The sequence below is a fragment of the Alligator mississippiensis genome, chromosome 4 (genome assembly GCF_030867095.1).
Source record: "Alligator mississippiensis isolate rAllMis1 chromosome 4, rAllMis1, whole genome shotgun sequence".
NCBI classification, from domain to species: domain Eukaryota; kingdom Metazoa; phylum Chordata; order Crocodylia; family Alligatoridae; genus Alligator; species Alligator mississippiensis.
In genome coordinates, this window is record NC_081827.1 from 135,915,597 (window position 1) to 135,938,836 (window position 23,240).

Sequence of the window (23,240 nt, forward strand, 5' to 3'; positions counted from 1 at the left end):
GGTGGGCTGCTGGATGCTGGCTACAGGCAGCCTGCCTCCCCCACCCCCTTCTCAAGCCAGGACAGGCCTGGATCCTGACAACACCTGCTGCTGCAGCTCCAGAGCCACTTCCTCCTCCCCTGCTTCTCTTGCAGGCCAGCCTGTCTCCTGTGCTGCCACCAAGGCCATGGCACCCGGGCCTGGAGGGCAAGGGGCTCTTGGATGACTGGGACACAGAGCTGATGGCATGCCCACTCTCCACCCCACAGAGGGCCTCTTCAGAGAGGTACCAGAGAGGTGTCCCAGGGCCATCTCCTCCCTGTGCCTTTAGTATGCCCCTGCTGAGAGTGTCCTGGGTACACTGAGAGGAGCTGTTTGTGCAGACTGAGGGCTGCCTGACCCACTATGCCCTGCTGCTGATGGTGCCTCAGGCAAACCTGGCATGGGACCTTGAGCTTTGAGAGTGTGGAGGACAAGCCTGCCCTGCCCCATAACCTCTGCAACCATCTGGAGGGCTACCTGTGGCTGCGCTACATGTCCCTGCCTCCCACAGCCAAGGATGACATTGCCACTAGCATCAATGCACTGGCATGTGGAGGCCTGTGTCCACCTAGCTGCGGGGGAACACGCTGCTCAAATAAGGTCTCCCACCTCCCTGCATGCTGTGTGGGGAAACTTCGGCCCAGAGGGAGCATGGGTGGGCCAGGTGAGGAGGTGGAGCAGGGGCAGGTGTGAGAAAAGCCCTCCTCCCAGTGTGGGGCTTACCAGGTGGGCATGGTAGGCATGCCTGCATCAGTTCTCACTGGCAGTGAGGACATATGGCTCCCAGCGGTGTCCTGGGGCGCAGGGGAAGAGCATCCATCTGCCTGGGTGGAGGATTCCTCTGGGTAGGAGCTGGAGCTGCTCAGGGCCAGCAGTGCTGTGGTTTGGCCTGGCCTCCTGGATGGGGCTGCACCCCTGGAGCTGGTGGGACATGCACTAGCCTGGGCTCCCAGAGCTGCTGGACAAGGTGGGGGGGGGGAGCATGGTGGGACAGGTGCCTAGCAGCTGGAGGGGCCCTCCCCCAGTGATTCATTGCCATGCATGCCAGGCTGCAATGGAGGCTCAGGCAACATACCCATGCTCAAGTACATGGCACAGCAGCAGCCAGGGTCCTGGGGCACAAGGATCTAGTCCAGCTGCTGCATAAGGGGCATGGATTTGCAGGCAGCACCCAATCGGTGTTTGTGGTTGGTGACAGTGACCTGCTGTGCCCGCAAAGCCTTGATCTTTATGTTGCATTGGTGCACCGACTGGTTATGCCCACACTCCCACATGTGGCCTGAAACCCCTCATAGAGGTACACATGGGAGCACCTGCTCTGTGCAAACTGTTTAAGGATTTTGGCCTCACCCCGCAGGGCCACAAAGTCCACAGTCTCCTCCTGGGACCAGTTATGGCCCTGGAAGGTCATGTGTGCATGCAACAGTCCCATTGCTGGCAGTGGCAGGCCTGGGTGAGTGTGCAGTGCCCCTTGCAGGGGCACAGTGTGGGACAGGCAGGGCGCTGCTGTGCCTGGGACCAGTGGTGGGGTCCAGATAAGCTTCTGTGGTTGGCCTGGGGCCAGCTGGAGTGGGACCCAATGGCTGGAGGCTGCCTGCAGGTGGTCCAGGGATCTGCCAGCCCTGACAGCTGGCAGCAGTGCCCAGCACAGACGATAGTGTGACCCTGGCAGCTGCATGGTGAGGCAGTGCCAGGGAGTGGTGCTGGGGTGCAGGCAGGCTGCTACAGCTGGCCTAAGGCCTTTGCAGGGACACTGGCCAGAGGCTGGCTGCAGATGTCCTAGGGACCCAGCGTCCCCACAGGCTTTTAAGAGCCAAGGCTGGGGCAGGGAAAGAGCTGCCTCAGCCCTGGGGCCCTGGGACTAGCCTCCAGGTGGCCCTCTAGTGGTGGAGCTGATTGGGGGCAAATTTGCTCCTGGTCAGCTTCTAAATGTGTGCTACTGTGCAGTAACTACTTGGGAGTTAATTTGCTGCTTGTATTTGCAGGTAGCAGATTTACTCCTGAATAGATCAGTTTATTGCTCAGTAAGTATCTGCATGTGTAGATGTTGATGCTTAGTGAGCAGTAATTTGCTCTACTGTGCAGTAAAGCATTTCATGAAGAAGTGCCCAGTGTTACCCATCTAAATATCTGCCATTTGTATCTACTGAAAACTTGGGCCAGAGTGCTGAAAAAGTAGAAAACAGAAATCAAGCTTTGTAATTTGTCTCATACTTATGCATCCCTGATACTAGGATGTCATTTATTCGCTACTGCCTTTGCCCTTTTCATATAGTCAGGTGAAATCTTAACCCCATTGAAGGTAATGGAAGTGTTGACACAGACTGGAGTAGGGGCTGAATTTCACCCATGGTCCAAGGATAAGAAATCCATTTTGCATGCCCCATCATATCCATAATCTCAGCAATCCGGAGGAGCAAGCCCTGTGTCAGCAGGTTCCATCTTTCTGACCAAGTGTTGGAGCAAGTTCCACAGCCAAAGAGTCCTCAGCCATCTCTGTACCAAGGGGACTTGACCTGGAACATCCTCACTGGCTGCAACTTCAGTGGCAATGCAGAGGGAAAAGATGTGATTCTTTTTTTCTTTTAAATAGGCAGGTGCCAGTCATTTAGGATTCTACAGAACAAAGCAAACATCCTAAACTCCACTGTAAACTAAAAGCAGTTAATGCTTGGGAAGGTTCAAGTAAGAACCTCGTTAAAGTTTGTAACATAAAAAAGTTATAGGAATACCAATGAAAGCCATAGAGAAATAAACACAGTTACATGAGATTTTCATATACTTTTCTAGGAACAGGAGGGGAAGATGTTTCCTGAGAAATTTCTGAATTTAAATTTTAGTAGATCTTCCTTTTTACCATGTATTACTTTGCATCTTTTTGTAATCAAGTACTCTTAACGAGCAGAACAGATGAAAAAAAAAATTGCACCCTGCAATAATGTATAAAATATGCTTAGTCAGCAAAGTATGCTTGAAATATTGGCAGAAAGCAGACTGTTAAGTTGGGGTGGAAAGCAGTTTACATAGTTCCTGCGACTATTTCCTTTGCTGTTCAGTATATCAGGAACCAATAGTTCCATGGCAATTTTAGTTATATGCTTTGCTATTTCTGTAGCATAACTCAAGAAAAAATCCACGTGTCCTTTATAATATAATCCTTTATAGGGGAAAAGGGAAATAAAGTTTCCCTTTTTCCCCTATAAAGGATCAAAGTGTGATAAACAACCATATCTTTTTATGAAAAAAATCACAGATACAGCAAAAAAAAATCTTATTGTTTCTTTTACTTTACAAAAAAGGAATAGTTTAATTAGACAAGAAGGACCTTATGAAGTAAATGAACTAGACTGAGGCATCTGCTTGTGAAAAGTTAGCTTTTGTATTCCTGGAAGTAGAGGTAATGAAAACATGCAAAAAAGAAAAAAGGAATTTTTAAATTGTATTGCAAACTTTTAAAAAAGTTGCTGACCAGACTGACCGCCGGTTGGCTACTTCGTAGAAAGAGAACGTACAATTTCTTATCTGTAATGTGGAATAAGGCTGAATTGTGTTCAGCAGAATACTACATTGCTTTATACTGGGGAACAAAGAGGGATGCACTCCATTATATAAAGTTACATTGAAATTAGCTTTTATTATGTTGGCATTTTGGGAGCATAAATCCCTCATATTTGCAGTGTTAAATCTTAGCACAGTACAAGTTCATTATAATGAACCCCATTGGACTGAATAAGAAATTCACCAAAAAAGGGTTAGTCAATTTCTGCATCATAATAATGAAAGAAATCAAATCCTGCTGTTGAAAGCAGGGTTTGTCATAAATAGGGTTATTCTTAAGAGGTGGCTTTGTATTTTAAAACCTAACTTAAGTAATACCTTCCTAGGTAGCATAGCTCTTTGGTCACTATGTTGTCTCCAAGTATGCTGTGAAAGCCTTATAATGCTCGCTAATCTTCACTTAATGAGGTTTCTTCATGCAGCATAGTAACTAGACTTGGTAAAGTAGGAAATTCTAGATTTAAAAATTTATCTAAAGTAGTAATGGGAGAAATATGAAAGTAAAACTAGAAAAACCACTAGGACATGAATCATTCAGTACAAATTAGATCCAACAGAAGTGTATTATAGTAGAGTTCAAGAAATCTTTAATGTATTGTTTTTCATCACCTGTTAATTTGAGAATATAAATTCACTAAATTACAGTTCTTGGAGCAGAATTTGATTTGTGAGATTTATACCTGCAAGTGAGAGCTTTATTCAAAAGTATATTTAGATTGGGAGTAGACCAGTACAGATTTATTTTACAACACACGGGATATCAGGGGTCCCAGTACAAGCTTGCCCATGAGTTCCTGACAGATATATCTGTATAAAAATAAGCAGGCAAAATGTGTTTGACCACTTGTTTAAAGGTCAAAATAACCTTAGAAATGTGATTGAATTAACACTGATCTTATTACCTTCTCCCTTTTTCATTATTTATTTTATTTTAAAGTAATTCAGTAAAAACCTAACCTTGCTGAACTAAAACAAGCTTGAAAGAGAGCTTTGTAGTGTCACCATGCATAGTTATGTGTAAGAAAGTAATGGCATCTGACAAACTGCATAAACAGTGCTTGTCAAACAGTTCTGTGTTAAAGGTAAATTCATAAACAAAAAGCTATGTTTGAATAATATTATAGTTGTGACAAAAAGCAACAAAAGCAAGGAAATTACAAAGTTAAAGTTGATGCTCAACCACAACTTTTAACATTTTTTGTTTCCTTTTTAATAGAGCAGAGGTCTTTCAGGATAATGTGATCTCCCTTTGTCCTCCATTACCACTAAAGGTATTACTTTGGGCTGACCTATCTTCCTAGTCAAGAATAGTATCCTTGAGATCATCATGCATTGTTCAGATGCGAATTGTTCTCAGGGTGTACATACCATTTCAACTGAGCTCTCAGTGCTGACTGGGAACAATGAGCAAGCTGAAATACCCATTTCCCCTCTCCCACTCCTCTACCATTTTTATTCATTTATATTTTCCATCCCCCCAACATACTATGTCTACTGAACATACAACATCAAGTTTAACTGAGTTTTCTTGCTTTTCTTGGTTGGTTCAATCATCAGATTAATTATTGTTTAATTAATGGTGCAGACTGATGAGCCACTATACCCTTTCCAAGAGAGCAGGCTTGCAAAAATGAATATTGCATCAGAAACATGGTAAGCTCCAGTAGCAAAGTAAAATAACCACTTTCACATGATGCTTTTAAAAAAGCTACTTTGTTTATTGGAAACTTTTCAGAATTACCAAATAGCCAGCACTTCAGTTTAGTATCTTTCATCTTTAGAGGTTGGCTGTTTTGGCTCATGAGTGTCAAAACACCAAAACTTTGTTTTTCATGAGTAAATTTCCTTGGAGATTTTATAGTAGCCTGATAAAAGCAGAAAGAAAGGGAAGAATTTCAGTTGTTTGTTCAACATTTGTACAACTCCTTCAAAACTCCCTTCTGGAGTTTATGTACTCAAAGTAAAGCACCTGTGCTACTGTTCTCCAGTAGCCATGGTTTTAGGATTATGTAAATGTACATTTAATAAGGTTCATTTCTGGGTCTGGGGTTGTGCCATGGACACCCCATGCTGAAGAGCCAGTGCTGTGCAGTTGAGACAAAGATCAAGATTTGCAAATGTAGCTGCTTCCAGTTAGATACATGAAACCTATTTTAAACTCCTACATAAAAATTACCTTGATTTTTTTCAAAGATGCTGCTCCCTCCCCAGTGACATTTAAGTTAATGAGCACAGCAGATCTGAAAATTGGAGCACTTCTATTTAAAAACCTAGAAATGGAGTTTAGCGCTTCAAGTTAAGCTGGGGCTATTACACTTTGAGGGCAGTATACTGGCCCTATGATGAGCATTTGTGACTACAATGAGAAAAGTAATGACTAATTTACAATTATGACACATCTCCGTTCTCCAAACAGCTCTTCACACATCAGTTTAATTAAACAGTGTACAGTATTATATTCTGATTTAACGTCTTCCTCCTCCAATGTTGTTAAACTCCTGGGATTCTGGAGATCTTCATGCTAGAATTCAGATGCCTTTAAGCAGACTGCCTTTACAAGGTCATCTATTTTACTGTTCTTTTCCTAGTTTTAATTAACCATTTAACTTTAATTTTTGGTTTTTCTTGCCTTCACATTTTGGATCTATCTCATTGGCAACTTTGCTTCCATGGCTAGGTTAAAATATCATAATTTGAAACTCTCAAAGGTGACTGTATAAATAATACCTTGGCATATATGTTCACTTAGATTTGTTTAAAATGCCGATCATCAGACGCTATGGGGAATTTTGTAAACACTTGACATTTTCAGAAAACAAGAATATGTAAAACAAATATAACAAGTTGCAACTGAAATAATAAGGGGTGCACTACTAGAGATTTTTGGGGCCAATACCAACAGCCGATTTTTTTTAAGGAGGCATATTGGCCAATACCGATCCAATTTCTGATATTCAGCCCGGCAGTTTGAAGAACAATGTCTGGCTGGTAAGTCTGTTGTGGAGGAAGGGGTGGGGAAGGGAAGAGGCATGGGGGAGCAAATCAAGTTCCTAATGGGGAGGAAGTTCCTCATGGGGAGGAAGAAGTGGGGCTGGGGATAGAGTAGGGACTGGGGCAGGTGTTACCCGGGTGGGGAGGGGTGCAGGATGGAGCCAAAGTTGTCTGGGGGGGTGTTGGGGGGTGTGCACCCCAGGAGGGCATGGGGGGTGCGTGTGCCCCCAGATATGCTCGAGGCAGGGCATGCCCCCATGCCCCTTCCCTCTCCCCTCCCCTTCCACCACAACAGACTGGACGCAGCTGGACGCAGCTCTCCAAGCTGCCGGGCTGCACTCCTGGCCCCATGCATGCTGTGGCTGCATGCACACACGGAGCATTTATCAGCCACATCAAGCAAAAAAAGCCAATTTATGATACAGTCAATTTTCTTTATATTGGTGCCAATCTGATATCGGACCGATGTATTGGTGCACCTGCTACATCTAAGCATTTCACTTCTATCCATAACACTCCTCCCCAATAAAAATGCATAAAAAACAAAGGAACTTTGCAGTGGGTTCCCCACTATAAAGTTAACTTTCTCACTGAAAGCCTAAGCACTTAAGCTTTTACAGTGCCATGTAAGAAGCATGGGAGGCTGACATTCATTCTCAGTTCAAGATCAGAATGTAGGAATACTCTTTCAAGGCTGAATTAGGAGTGCTTCCACACTGCTGAGTGGGAAGAGCTAAATTTGCAGTTAGACCATATCCAGTACTATCATCAGGGCTAGGGACAGAAATTACACATAAACCGGTATAAGTGATCAGAAACCAGTTCAAATCTGTAACACAACAGAGTTAGGGACAGACGTTCAAAAAGCCTGAGCCTGAATTGATTCAATATTTACAAGTTACTCTAACCTGGCTATGCTGAACTGGTTTGTAACTGGACAGACATTTTCTCTGCACTGAGGAAATTCAGGCACACTCTTGCAGTGGCTCAGGCTAAAGCCGGGGCGTGCTAGAGCAGCCCTCCCTTCCCTTAAACAGTACTGAGCTGAGGGGGCATGGCCAGGTCCCAGCAGGATGCTCTGATTAGTCCAGCAGCAAATTGATAACAGTGTTCATCACCCCTAACTCAGTGTTTATCACCTCATTAAGAAAACAACAGAGGGACATTACCAACTACCCATTGATTCTGCCCGTTGATTCTATCTGTTGACTTGGCACAGACCATAGCCAGCATGTCGTCTGATAGCTAATACTCTTTGCAAGGCAGAGGGAAGGAGGAATTCCTGCTTAGCAAGGAGTGGGGGGGTGGGGGAGAAGCTGCAGTCTCTGCCAGAGCTCTGGCCAGAGAGCAGAGGGGAGGGGACAGCTCTGCTGTGGAGCAGAGAGCCCTGCCCAGCCCAGAGAGCATGCTGGCATGCTGGGGGAGTCTGGTTTATCTTAAACCAGCGAGGGGTCCGGGACAGACATTGCATAAACCAGTTTGACCCAAATCAGTTAAGTCTGATACTACATTCAACCAGGTTTATCTCAAACTGGTTTCAGCCATTTTTAAACCGGTTTATGTGCACTGAACATCTGTTCTGTTACAGGTTTAAACCAGTTTCTGATCACTTAAACTGGTTTATGTGTAATGTCTGCTCCTAGCCCAGAAGTGCAATGCACATAAACCGCTTTCAAAATGGCCAAAACTAGTTTAAGATAAACCCGAAAGTAGTATATCAGACATAACTGATTTAGGTTTAATCAGCTTATTGAACTTCTGTCCCAGATCCCCTCCAGATTCAAGTTAACTCACACTCCCCCAACATCTCAGAATACTTTGCACCTCCCCGCCACCCCCACTCAGAGTGGCAGGGCTAGCTTTGGCCCAAGCTCTCTGCAGACATGTGGCTTCATTTCCAAAATCAAGTGTGAATGTTTGTTCATTTGCTTATTGGTTCAATTTTCCACGTTAAACTAACCTGTACAGATTGAATCAATTCAACCTTGGGCTTTTTGACTGTCTGTACTGAGCCCAAGTGACCTCCTGAGCCTGGCCTACCCAGACTTCTCCCAAAATCTGGACACCAAAGGTCCTCAACATGGAACCCTGCCACTCAGTCATGAAATACCATCTCTTAAAGGATAAAAGTGTACCACATTCTCCCGTCTTTCGATCTTTACTGTCTAGTGTGTTTGTCTATAAGGTGAATAGCAATTTAGCATAGAAGACATCTGTGGTGGTCATGTTGTGATGGGGGAATATGCCCAATAATATCTGGATTGAGATCCTCTGATTTATTTTATCTCAGGTCACCATATGAAGCAACTTCTGGTCTTCACCAGTCAGCCTGGGCATACAGAGATAGAAGGCTTGACAGCCCCTTGCATGTCTCCCTGAGATATGGCATAACCAGCATCATCATTTCCAAGAACAGAAAAACCATGGGCCAGACTCTTCAAAATCATACTATTGCCTTCAAAATCTTGATGTTAAAAAAATTCTTTTTAACTACCTTTTTTGCTTTTCGATACATTTGGATTCAATCAGGTGGTATAGTCAGGATTTTCTTTATAACCATGAAGACTGGAATCTAATTGTTCCAAAAAAAAAAGGAGGGGGATGAGAAAGTGGACTGAAACTTTTATATATTCACATGACTTCAGGACATGCCTTTTCAGGAAAAATTCTGCAAGTCATGAGGACTGATGGTACTGCATACCAGAACTATATAACTTTATTAAATGCTTATTTATTTCAGGCTTATCATTCAACTTTTGATTTCCCAGAAAGTTCCCAGATCATAACTAAAGGATTTTAGAGAAAGGAAAGAATTCTTTTAAGTAAGGGGGTTCTCCTTCCCTATGGAGAGCATGCCAGTTTTGGATTTGACTGCAGATGTAGCATAAACCCTGCAGTAAAGGGTTGTTTGAAATTGTACTATCCTCGAGAGATCACCTAGAACTATCTGCACTCTTTCATAATGTATGTTTCTCTTTACACAACTGGTCAGTTTTTCCTGGAATCACTGGCTCACTATGTAATTCCTGAGGGAGGTCTGCTCACACCTACTCCTATGCAACCCTGTACTTAATACTTTGCACTAGTACAGTTCTGATCATTACTGTCCGTCAAGAGACATACCTTTGGTGCCTCTGGGCCATCATGTAGATGTTATAGGAGACTGTTGATGAAACCTCTGAAGTGCCAGGAGGCCCATCCCATAAGAAAAGTTGCAAGAGCATCAAGTAAGTCAGAGCGCAAGAGATCCTCCATACAAATTCCTTCTCCCCTCACTCTTCACCCATACAAAAAGCAGCCAAAGTACATTCCTACTCCCCTGCTCTTCTAAAGAAATGGCCAAGCAGATTTTACAGTAACTGGTATATAAAAAGATTCTTACAATAAGTCAGGCTTTGATTTTCAAAGAAAAGAAGTCTTTCTCCTTTCCCACTTCTCCCAAAGGCAGAACATTCCCTAAGTCCCTGCCTTTACTCCTGTGGCAAAGATTAGGAAATGCCAGGATTCAGACTTGTGTGCATGTTCATTTTGACAGTTTTTTAGGTATATGGCCATGTGGTATTTTTAACAAAGAAATCCTGCCACATTCAGTGTGAAGGATGGATCTGCTCTGGGGATGAATCTAGCCATGGAGTGAGGGAAGCTCACATGTCTGAAGATGTGTAATGAATGAGGAAGGAAGAGAAGGAAAGGCATTTGACTGCTGCCCCAGATTCTATTTCTGCATGTCAAAGAGTTCCTATAGAAGCTTAGGCCCATGATTCTCAAACAAGGGTGCTATGGCACCCTGGGATGTCATGAGATCCTTTTAAGGTGCCACAGGGTGCTGTGCAGTGTTTGCACACCTAACACTTGCACATGATACACAAGATACGCTCAGAGATTTCAAATAAGAATCCACAGTGTCAAAAATATTTGGATCTCTTGTGCACATCCAGGGGAGTATATACGTGCACCTGTTTGTTGCGCTGCTAACTTGTAGCGCAGCCCCAAAATTTGACACTGGGAGATCCTGGTGTCAAAAAAAAAAACCCTGCTGCTAAAAAAAGCAGCATAGCACACACAGCAGCAGTATGCACTGCCAGAAACAGAGCCTGGTTGGCCGGAGCTACACTCTGGCTGCAGGCCAGGCTTTGAGCAGCTGGGTCGGCACCACTACTGCCCCTGGAGGTTCCCAGGACCCCAGGTAAGGCTTCTGGGGCCAACACACATGCTGGCCCCAGCCTCCCCTACCCAACCCATGTCAGTTTGTGGTGCACCAGAGCATGCGTGCAGGGGCATGCCCTGAGACAAAAAGCAGCAACACAACTATGTGCTGATGCTATTTGTGCCACGGATAAATGCATGGCCCTCCATGTGTATGCTTGTCTGGACATGTCCCTTGTGGTCTTTATGGGTGCATACAGATGACCATGCACATACTGTTTGTGGCACCTCAAAGCTGTTTGAGGCTAATTTGCAGCATGGCACCAAAATTTGACACCAGGAGATCCCAGTTTCAAAAAACAAGCTGTGCTAAAAAAAGTGGTATGGTGCACATGACAGCAGCATGCACCACCAGAAACAGAGCCTGGCTGGCCAGAAGCATGCTCTGGCTGCCAGCCAGACTCCATACAGCCAGATCGACATCAATGCTGCCTCAGGAGGCTCCCAGGACAGCAGGTAAGCCTGCTGGGGTCAGCACAGTTGATGGCCCCAGCCTTCCCTACCCCAACTGGGTCAATTTGCTGCACACTGGAAAAGCAGTGGCACAAATATGTGCTGCTGCTATTTGTGCAGTGGGAAATGCACACCCCTACATGTGCACACTCATCTGGATGCATCCTATGAGTAATTTTGTATTCCCAAATTTCTCAGTTTGTCCATGAGGGCCTGATGCAGAGGCGTTGAGAACACAATTCAAATGAAGTCAAAGAGAAACTATACCTGAACACACAAAATGCTACCTGCACACATAAGGCGCATCCACATGTGCAGGCACGTGCACTTGCAGTAGACCTCAAATAGAAGCGGTGCAAATTTGAACCAAGGCTTTGCCTCAGCGCACATGCCAGGACATGCACTTTTGTGTGGTGCAAGTTGTGCCACTTGGGGCAAAATAAACCTGCCTGGCTCTTCCTGGATCTACAGCCAGGGGAAGCTAGAGTTTGGGGCCAGCACCTGTCATGGCCCATCAATACAAAAAGCTGCCCTGGCAAGTAGCTCAGGAGCTCTCAGGAGCTTTTGGGGCCTGGCCAATTGGTACCTGGGGACACTATCCCTTGTGCCAGCTGGACTGATGAAGCAGCCCTGAGAGTTCCCTGCACCCTTTACCCACTGCAGCAGTCTGGCAGTGGGGGCTGCTGCCTGGCTGTGACCTGCCAGTGGGCTGTGACTGAAAAGTTGGTCTTTGTGCAGCACTGCTGCCATGTGTGCCCCTGCCCGTCCATCTGGGCAGTTATCGCCTGGAAGATGTTCCGGGTGTGGTAGCCTGCTATGAATTGACAAAGCACGTCCTCCTGGCCCCAACTGGCCAGGAGGTCAGCCACCTCCAGCTGGGTCCAACGTGCCAGCTCTGAGCAGGCTCCTCTGCCTGGGTCCTGCCATGTGCCTCCCTAGCAGGAATTCTGGTGTTCCCTATTTGAAAACCGAAAAGTCCCTGATTAAAAAAAACCCAAAATCACTCTGTAAAATACCCCGAAATCCATGTTCCTCCACAATTAAAACAAAAGACCACTATATATATATAGAAAGAGCATGAGAGACAGCAATCAGTTGGGCAATGTTCTATTGATATATCTACAGTGTTAAAGCAATTTGGAAGCCTACCAGTGTCTCTATCCTCATAGTAAAATGGATTCTAAATACCTATATGTTCTGCTGTTTGCCTTTGTTTTTCTTACCATAGCACAGTTAGAGCTCCCCCTGACCCCGTCACTAACCAGGATGTGGGGATAGCTGCCTCTGCAGCCACAGCTCCTGCCAACAGGTCTCATCCTGTCTGGCAGCTGGGCATGCAGAGTGTGGGCTGGGGAGGGGGAATGTGGGGTTTAGAGAAGGGGAGTGAGAATGTGGGTGGCTGTGGAGGGATGTGGGGAGCAATGGGGTGTGTGGATAGGTATGAGTGGATTGTGGGGGGAATATGGGGGGGGCTGCTCAGGAGGGGTGGGTCCCCTGCTCCCACAGGGCACAGCCCCCCTGCACAGCTCATGGAATGTCCCCCCCTGACAGGGCCACAGCCCCCCACAGAGACTACAGTCCCCCCACCAGGGGCCACATGGCCCCTGCAGGGGCTACCACCCCCCCCTCCTGCAGGGCCCATATGCCCCACCCCTTCTTGCTCCCCCAGTTCCCCAGATTGCTGCCCCGCCCAGCTCCATACCCCGCCAGCTTCCCTGCCCATCCCCACCCCCTGCTTGCATCCCTAAATCCCTGATGGCTGCTCCACCCAGCCCGTCTCCCAGCACCCGCACGATGGGGCAGTGGCAGTGTGGGTGCCAGGCGGCTGCCCCATGCCATGCAGGGGGACTCTGCCAGGAGGCTCCAGTGGCCCAGATGGCAGCTGCTACTGCCAGTGAGTGCAGGGCTTCTTTTCTTTTTTTTTAATTGTCAGGATGCTGGGGCTGGGAGGGGCAGCGATTGGGGAAGGGGCTCAGAAGCAAGTGGGGGCTGAGGCTGGCGGAAGTCCTCTCATGGTCCCCTACCCCTTCCTCTAGCCCCCCCAGCACTGGAGCCCGGGTCCAGCTCCCTGCAGCTGGCATACTGCCTGCCCTGCGTGGGCAGACAGCATGCTTCAGCACCAGGGCAAGGGCCAACCACAGAGATGCTCCAGCTGCCTACCAGAGCATCTCTGTGGAGGACCAGAGCCTCTGGTTGCTTTTTTCCCCCCCAGCATCTTTTTTGACCCCTGGATATCAAGGGGTCTAATTTTGCCCTTGCATTTCAAATTTGCAGCGTGGGGAGGGGTTTTTTTGTTCCCACATGTGCCTCTTGCAGCGTCTCAAAGGGCTTTGAGACGCTGCAAGAGGCATGTGCATGCTCATCTGGACACACCCATAAAGTGCTATATAATGCCAACCTGTATTAAAAAAAAAAAAAAATTAGGGCCTTAGTATCTCAAATTGGGCACCCAAAATGAATGGGTAATTTCTGTCTTAATGTCTCTATGTCTCAGTTTTATATCTGAAAGTGAGGATAATACCAATCTCTCAGCTTAAAGCAGTTTTGTGAAGATAAATTAATTAATTGTTATGAGACACTTGAATACGATAGTGACAAGTGCCCTAGAAATGCTTATGAGGAAATTAACAATTCTGTCTTTAGCAGGGTTTGAATAGTGTGTAGTAAATAACTTAGGGGGGCTACACAGTTGAACAATGTGGAAAACACAAACTATGGAGCAGCTGCTTTTTAATGGACTATTACGCATCTGAATAAAGCTGGAGCCCATATTAAAAATAGTATGCTGGCATATAATTAAGGACTGTATTATGATGTATATGGACAAGAATGTTGCAGAAGCAACATTAATTCTGACCTTGCCTAATTTTGAGTGCTTGATTTTTGCATTCCTAATTCTGTTTTAAGATTTTTGTGTGTCATTTCCTAGGGTGGGGGGCCTTTGGAAAAACACAATGAACCAGGAAATATGCTTTTGTGGCATCATATAGTGGGTTGAGCTCGGAACATTTAGCTCTACTGTATGGACCTCTTGTCATTTGAGTTGAAAGATGGCAATAATGAGATACCCTCTAGGTGCACTAGTTATAAAGGAAAAAAAATCAATATTTTCCTCAGGTAATTTTCAGATGGCAGAGGGAAAATGAGCTCAGGAAACTTTGGTTCTTTTCTAGGGTCAAGAAGGAAATGTACTCTTTCTGGTTGTTTCTTTCAACTTCTCTATATACCAGTCTTGCCTCTTCCCCACCCCTGGCTCTTTGCTTCAGTCTCTTTTTCTGTGTTTACTCAGTCTCCTTACCCAGCCAGTCTTAGTCTTTTCCTCCAGACCTGCCCTCCAAGTCCCATTTTATTCATCTCCCAGTCTTGCTCCTTTCCAACTCCCAACCACAGACTCCCTTCCCATTCAGTCCTAGTTCCCTACTGCTACCTCCTCATCCAATCTGTTTCTTTTCCTTCTCTTGCCTCCTGACCCCTCATTTAAGTCTTCTTTTTCCCTTGGACTGCTCATTTAGTCTTGGCCTTCCTCCAGACCCTCCCCGTTTGTTTCTTTCTTTGCTTAACCCATCCTATCTTTCTGCTCACCCTTAGTTTCTTATCACATCTTTCACTCTTACTCCTTGTTCTATTCATCCCCATGGGCTCTTAGCCCAACAAGCCCTTACCTCTTCTCTGTGAGGCCCTAGACCTAGTCTCAGCCTCTGTGCTCAGCTAGACCCAGTGTATGCCATTCCTCCCAATCCCAGTTTGTGTTCATCCAGTTTCAATTTCTTGTCTCCACCTCTCTCTCTCTTTCTCTCTCTTTGCCCAGTCAGGACTATTCAGTTTCTGATACCCATCACACCCTTGTCCCACTCTGTTCCTTTTCCTCCTCTCTGATTTGGATTTTATGTATTTGATTCACACAGTTTAATCCTCAATGCTGCCTGGGGATAATATGGTCCCTGAGATGACAGAAAGACAAGCTCCCTGCTTTTACCTCTGATGTTTAGTTCAGAGTACCTGAAATCAGTTTTTATAAGGGAAGTGCCTGATCTGGAGCAGGCTGTGTCATTCTAGGTGCATCTATATATGTGCTTTACTGAAGTTGACTAATTAGCTCCTCAGTAAAGTGTTACTGTCTACACATGCGCCCCTATTAGGGCACAGTAAATTAATTAACTGTGTTGTATAATAGTACTGTCTGGGACAAGTACTATCCTATGGCAGAGTTGTTTAATGTACCAAAAAGCATGTGTAGATGGTGACCAGGGCTGCCTGGGGCATGAGGATGCTGCAGTGTCGGGGCTGCTTGCTGGCTAGACCCTCACTGTAGCACCCTTGTGCTCCTGTCAGCCTCTCCATAGCATGTTGAGGCAAGCTGCAGCATCTCCAGGCTGACCTACCCCAGACTTTTACCAACTGGGGCTGCTCTACCCCACTTCAACATGCTGTGGACCTGGGCACATATGTAAATACTGTGCCTCGGAGCAATAAACTCCAGTGCAAACTGTGCCTGAGTTTATTGCTATGTGTTAATTGCATGTGTAGATGCACCCTTTGTGGGGATGTGTAGATGCACCCTCTGTGGGGATGACACATGTATAATCTGGTCAATACTAAAACAGTACATATTCAGTAAGGGTGTAATTTGTCTCCTCTTATAATGTATTGAGTCTCTACTGAGTGAATATAGACAGTATTTCAAAGGTAAATTATTTGGTCAACACTGAGCAGATTTTCTGTGGGATGGCAAGAAGCCCACCTCTCTGCCAAATTTCAGGGCTCAGCTCCAAGCCCTGGGGTACTAGAGCTTCCCAGAGAAAAAAGTTGCCATAATTTTATAACACGAGCAAGACAATATAGGGTTTTTTTTCTAGCCTCATTCTCAGAAATGGCTTAATCATTTTGGCTGAAATTTTCCAGACAAATTTCAGCCTGAGGCACACACCTGGCAAGAAAAATTTCAGCCCAGACAGTTAAAAGTCTGGCAAAGTTTTTAGCAACTGAAAACAGTCTTATAATGGGAAGTATCTGGGAACCTGAACCATAAGCAGTCCTACCAGCCCCACCTATAATTAATTCTGGCCCGTTTAAAAATTTATGCTTTTAAAAGCTTTCCTTCTGTTGAAATCCAAAGTGAGGTAAGTGCTGAACTCCCTTGTCCTCCTTCAAAATTCACAGACATGAAATGTAGCTAAATAGGTTAATTAAAACAAATATTTTTATTTGTAAACACTAGCCAATTATCATGCGCTCATTATTACTATAATACAGAAAAGCCTGAAATTCTTTGTAAACATATACAAAAAATGAGAGAGAAAAAACCTGTAAAATGTGTGGTGGTTGATATTTTCAATCTTAACACTGCTGAGATATTTTTCATTATTTTAAAACTGTGCTTCAGAACATAAGAGCATAAGAATTGCCATTCACCAGATCAGACCATATGTCCATCTTGCCCACTACCCTGTATACACAGTGGCAGAGAATGGATGCTGAAAGGGAGAGTAATGTGGGTATGACCAGGGGTTTTTCCCTTGTTCCTCTCTCACAGCCTCCCTCATTTAAGGTCTAGGAAGTTCTGATTTGGAGGCTGTATACCTGACTCCCTTTCACACACTATGTTAAAAAAAATGAAACTTTGAATTTAACATCTATTTGCTGACTGACTATCTTCCTTCCATTTGTGCAAGTTGGTTTGTTATTACGCTTGTGAGTCACTGTCACTGTGGTTGATGTTGCTTTAAAATACAATAGAGTCGGTCCTGGCCTGTGTAATAAAACTGCACAATAAAGACCAATTCTGAGGATGTGGTATCAGCCAGGTCCGTCTAAATGGCCAGGAATGCAGGCAGGGCTTAGGTAGCTCTAAAAATGATGTGCCCAATCTAAAGTTAGTTCACCTCAGAGAGAAACTAACTTTACTGTTGACTTGGGTTAACCTGATCTAAAATGGGTTACACATTCATAGTACAGCCCCAGGCCTGGGAAGGCCCAAACACTTGACACAGCTACACTGTTCCCCTCACCCCAACCTGACCAGGCAACTTCCCTCCCAGACCTGCCAGCCCCCTTGATCCAACCATCCCCTGCTCTCTCCCAAGTTATTTACCTCAGGCTACCCATGTTGCACCCAGTTTAGGTAGCTTAAAGTATGGGCTTTGTTACACATTACCCTTTAAGCATCTCAAATGTTGATTAGTGTTAAGTCAAGTTTAGAGTAGTTACATGTTCAGGTGAGCAGAAGCCTTGAGGAATAAAAGCTATGAATGCCCCCCTCCCCTTCTGTTCTGGGTTCCCCCTGCCTCTCAGGGTTCCTGCCTTGCCACCCCACCTCTGGGGCTCCCCCCTGCTCCTCCCCATGCCCAGGGTTCCCCCCTGCCCCCTACCTGATCCTCGTGACTCCCCACACTCCCCCCTTCCATGTCCCCTGGCTTACTTGTGGCTGCCAATGCTGTCTCAGGGAAAGCAGACAGAGAAGGGGAACCCACCTGCCCAGCCCAGAGAGTAGCAGCAATAGCAGCAGCCAGATGGGTAGGTTCCTTTTCCCTGCTTGTTTTCCTAGGGCAGCACTGGCAGCCACAGGTGAGCCAAGAGCTATGGTGGGAGGTCATGAGTAAGAATCTGGGACACTGGCAGGACAGGGGGTGGCAGGCCCAATTTTGGGGCTGGGGAGGGTCAGTGGGCCAATCTGGACTGGTGGGGAACAGTGTGCCCGATGTAGAGTGGTGGGGAGGGGGGTGTTGCAGGGGATGGTGGCCTGATCCAGGCCAGTTGAGGAGGTGGTCGGGGACAGCAGGCCCAATTCAGGGGGCAGCAAGCCTGATCTGGGCTGGTCAGGGGGGGAGGGGCAGGATGTTATATTAACATGTAGTGTAGAGTGCCCACGAGTTAGTGTAACTCAAGCTGGATAACACAAATCACAGCTATACCTAGCCTAGAGTGGCATTAACTTTATGATAGGGAGGTTTAAAATTACTTTCATGTGTGAATGTATGAACAATCCCAGAGTTAAGAGCTCCCTGAGCCACCTAAAATGTATGTGTAACAAACTGTTAAGTCAAAACTTAAACTAGGTCCCTCAAACACTTGTTCACACCCTTAGTGAATTACTTGAGAGAAAGATGAGCTTTCTGTTCATTTGACCCAAACTTATAGTTGTATCAACATTCATCATAGTGATTGCAATATATTTATGCTATGCTAAGATTTTGCAAACAAATTTTATGTAGCTACGTAAAAAGTAGCTTATACTTTGAGCCTGCCAGCCTTCAAAAGTCTCTGTATGCTGTTCTTTTCTATGTATTTATTTTTCAAATACCAAGGACAAATACTGAACAGTTGGCTGTAACAAATTACTTTTTATATTGTAGTTCTAATAAATGAAGATGATGAAAGTTTTCAAGACTGATTTTAACAATTTGCTGCAGATGGCTGTATGCAAAATACAGCCAAAACAAGCATGACAAGACTGCCCCAAGCAGCAACTGCTATATAATATTAATACCTTGAATTAAAACATAAGAATTGTCAGGCCAGATCAGACCAGTTGACTCCTTAGCTCAATATCCTATCTCTGCCAGTAACCAAATGCTTTAGAGTAAGCTGAACAAATCAGTCTAGCAGAGAAGCATGTATTAACATGTGTATAAGGAAAGTTTTTCATAACTCCAGGCAGTTAATGATAGTTTATGTCCTGAACCTTGAGAATTGATCTCTTTTCAATGTCACTTGCACAGTTTGCTATATCTCTGTTCTTTCCCTTGTCCAGAATGTTAATAAACATACTAAACAACATCAGTCCCCAGTGCAGGCCCTTGGAGTAATCTATCCCAACTTGAGAATTGACCACATAAAGGAGAGAAGCACCATGGGCCAAATTCAGATCTGTTAAAAGTGGGTGGGGTAGCACTTCCTTGATGTGTCTGCCTTTGGCACCATCTGATGACAGCCTGTTCCTACTGCCCAGATGTTGTTCTTGATTATGGTCTGTGAAGGGGCTGTGTGTTCCATGGTGCTAGTCTTGATCCATATTTTTTCAAGTGGTCTACCGACATCATCTGCATAACTAGTTATATACAGAACCTATTCTCTAATAATGAGTTTTCATTCACACATGTAAAATTGATGTTTTCTTAGTCCTGAATGATGCCTGGTTGTATCTGGTACATGCCATCTGCTTTATAGATCCCCCACTCAAAAGAAAATGGGAGAACTACTCTAATACATAGTAGTGCTGGGGGCCATGAAACTCTCTTCATCAGAACATATATACTTCAGCTCAGCCTCCCACAGCATGTGGTCAAATGAATACATAATTTGACCACATTTAGGGCAATTTAGGAACCTATCCAAAATCATTATGTCTTATTTAAATGGAGCTTTAGATATTGAATGTAGTGATTCTGAGTCTTGCTGGACATAGTGATCCCTAGTCATTTCCAGTTATTGCCTTTAACAGTCACATTCAGGGAGACGGTAGTTTTTAAGAATTATGATGATCCTGTTCTTTATACATGCTATGGTTAGTTTGTTTCTAGAATCTCATAACCCTTTCAAAATTTAACCCCACCTGTGTGAAGTACTGTCATCATTGTATTGTTCTGATGAAAGCTGTAAATAAGCTACTACTATTACATACCTTTATAGTGCGGGACAGGGAGCACAAAGTGTTTAAGCTGCTTGACCAAGGTCATACAGAAATTCTGGAAGAGGTAAGTGCCATATTGTATGTTCTAACATTGTTCTGTTTTCTCATTTTGGTCTTGGTCGGTTCACTGCTTGCCAACAACCACAGTATCTTAGGGCAAATTCCTTTCTCCTGCCAGAAGTAGAAATTAATTTTTAAGAAATAGAAATGGAAAGAAAGTATTTCAGTATAACACAACTCTGCATAGTGCCTTTTCTGCAGAATTTTAAAACAAATAAAACACTGCAGACCTCATTCAAGTTGAACTCTTAAATAATAAAGACAAAGAAGGAAGATTAAGAGGTGTATGGACAAAAAATATATATACCTTCATATTCAGTTTGAAAGAAAAACGGAATTATTCTGGATGGCAAGAGCTGCAAAGGAGGACATGCTCATGCCAGCACTGACGAGCAATGGGCAGAGGAAAGAAAAGTGCTGAGTTGGCAGAGACAAACGTTCAAATTAGCAGAATTGTTCCAGGATTTATAAGCCTCATGGCTTTTGCGATGTAATGGTATTTCTTCAGAAACCAGACAAAATGTCTCTTGTATCCTGTGTAAACTACCTTCTGGCTTAGTTTTTACTGGCATTGTCAGGGCAATAGGTATATAAGGAATGTTACTTGTTTTTCTTGCTCTCCATATTGACAGTGGAGGATATAAGTGTGAACTCTATGTGACTTCCAAATTTAATTCAGTGCCACAGCAGTTCATTGGGGGTTTGCTTTCACTTTGGTTTGTGGTCACGTTTTAAACACGTATTAACTGGCACACTTATAAATTGTAGGATAAACAAGGAGAAACATTTGTTGCTGGTGGCTTTAAACCATTGGTTAAAACCTGATTTAAAATTGTAGTGTTAATAATTTTATATAAGCTCATTGGGCCAAGTCTAAACATCACAGAAATCAGTGGAACTCTGCTTTGTATTGCCTTCAGTAGGCCATTGCTGACTTTTTTTCCACTTCAGTTTTCCTCCCATAAGCACTGCCAGAGTTAGGGCATTGAACATTGCTCCACATTGGATGATCTCATTTGGCTCCATTCTGACACAGTGCCTTGAATTTTGTATATCATTCTGGCCTAATAATCATGCAGTATTTGCTTCTGGAGAAGGAAAAGCCACCCTTGAGAACTGTACACTGTTTTGTAGCAAATCTTAATACAAGAAGTACTTGATCTCAGCAGACTTTAATGGTTAAAAGAAATTCTCTTTGTATTTTTGTCTCTCTGTCCCTTCACAGTCATAATGGTTTGTCTGTTTCCCACTGGTGCACAAGGAGGAATTTAAAAGTTATTACTGTCAAGTACAGTGATACTTAGCAATAGAGCTGGATGAATAACCACAAATTTGAATGCAATTTAAAAGAATCTGGAATCCCATCCTCCCTTCCCTCTTCCCCCCTACCACCCCAAAAAAGTAAGGAATAAAAGGGTTAAAATATGAGCGTATAGTCAGGGAAATGAACCACAGTAGGAACATCATCACAAGAACAGGCAGGAAAGAGAATGAAGACTTGTTCTTTTTCTTTAAGACTGCAAAACGCTGAATCACACAGGTCACGTGACAAGATATTCTAAATCTGGCCACTGATGAGCTGGAATAGCCATAAGAGATGTGTTCTGTGTTCAGCCACAACTACCCTTTCTCACTGCCATGAAGTGCTTTTGCTCCGAAAGCCTTGGATTTAAATGCTGATTTTCCCATAGTGCTGATAATCAAAAAATTGTACCCAGGTGTAATACACAATTTTATTTCCATTTTACCTCTACCTGTGCTGCATCAGTTTCTATGGGGAAAAAAACTCATAACCGTCTGAACTTGCTTATCTCCCCAGGTCCAGCATAGCAGGTGACTATAGAGTCCTGGATTTTTCTCTCAGTAACAAAGTGCTGAATCAGAGCAGTACTTGGATTTCTTTGCATAACATTTTACTTAAAATTTCAATAGCTGTTACTGAGAATGTAGCCATTTCCCCAAAACACATCTGTTACAGTTAAGTCTAGAAACTAGATGCTTTTGGTGAACCAGAATAATGTAAAGTTTAAGCTCTTTAGTAAATTATTGTTCAATATTTTGACTTTTGCAGAGTATATTTGTAACATGTCTTAGTTTATGCTTAAGAATCTAAAATTCTATGTACAAATTAATCACGGCATTCCAGTATTCAATATTTTCATAGTCTTAGAGCACTCAGCTGAATTTAAATTACACATTTTACTGGATTTTAATTGCAATATCTCTTTGCATGAATAACTTTGTAAATATTCTTTTAACCCCACTGCATGAAAGTACATTAATTTACAATCATGCTAAAATTTGTAAGCAATTTGTTGGGTTTTTTTTCAAATAGAAGCTAATGATGAGTGGATTGCATTACATTCTCTTCATTAGCATGTGGCTATTCAAAGCTTTGCAAAAGGACTCACAAGGTTGCTTAACTACATGAAAATAGCATAATTAATATTCATTGTGAGTTTCCCATAAGCCAACCAGAGTAAAGGATTCTGGCAAACTCTGTTTCTGACATCCATGCAGGTTGCAAACAAAGAGTTAAAGCAGGCAGTCTTTCTAGCAAGTCAGATTGGACAGAAAGCACAGGCCTTTTCCCCCTTCTTCTGCTTCTTTTTTTTTTTTTTGCCTTTTTCTTCTTAATTAATCATACGCTGCTTCACAATTTAAATATGGAAATGGGAAGCCATTCGCAATTATTAATGAGCCTCCAGGCTGTCCTGTGGCGTTTCAAGACAAGCTGTGTCAGCCTGCAGAAAGCAGCATGGCATCTCCTTTCTGATGTGTGTGAAATTTATGTGCACAAAGGCTCCTCCTTATCTATGCGCAAACTAAATAAATAAATAAATAAAGGCTTTTGTTTGCCAGGCTACTTGCACATGACTGTTTTGACTAAACTGCTCCATGTTATTTGTACATTACAGTGCTTAGGGAAGAAGGAGGGGGAAAGAAAAAGAAATCTCCAAACCCAGCTACCTGAGTATGCTGCAGTGTGTGATAATCTGCACACATTTTTGATCATTGTTGATGTATTTGATGACTCTTTCTTTAAATATATATATGTATATGTGTGTATTATATACTATAATATATATTTGTGTATATATATATATATATATACATTGTATGTATGTGTATATATGTGTGTGTGTGTGTGTGTGTGTATGTGTGTATATATATATATATATATATATATATATATATATATATATATATATATATTGTGTGTGCATGTGTATCTATCTATCTGTAAACAAAAAATAAAACCGAACAAAAAACTTTGCCCTTGACTGACACCAGCCTTGCGACAGTAGGCTTGGCTCGTTGC

At 43.8% G+C, this 23,240-nt stretch overlaps 1 long non-coding RNA gene across 1 annotated transcript in view; it reads right to left on the reverse strand.

Moving 5' to 3' along the window:
• Positions 1–2,257: 2,257 nt before the first annotated feature.
• Positions 2,258–23,240, reverse strand: part of LOC109281903 (uncharacterized) — a 47,472-nt gene continuing 26,489 nt past the window's right edge. Inside the window, exons 2-4 of the long non-coding RNA XR_002088694.2 lie at positions 19,850–20,029; positions 9,065–9,142; positions 2,258–5,444 (exon numbers count right to left, since the gene is read on the reverse strand). This is a non-coding gene — a long non-coding RNA (uncharacterized LOC109281903). The remainder of the gene's footprint in view (positions 5,445–9,064; positions 9,143–19,849; positions 20,030–23,240) is intronic.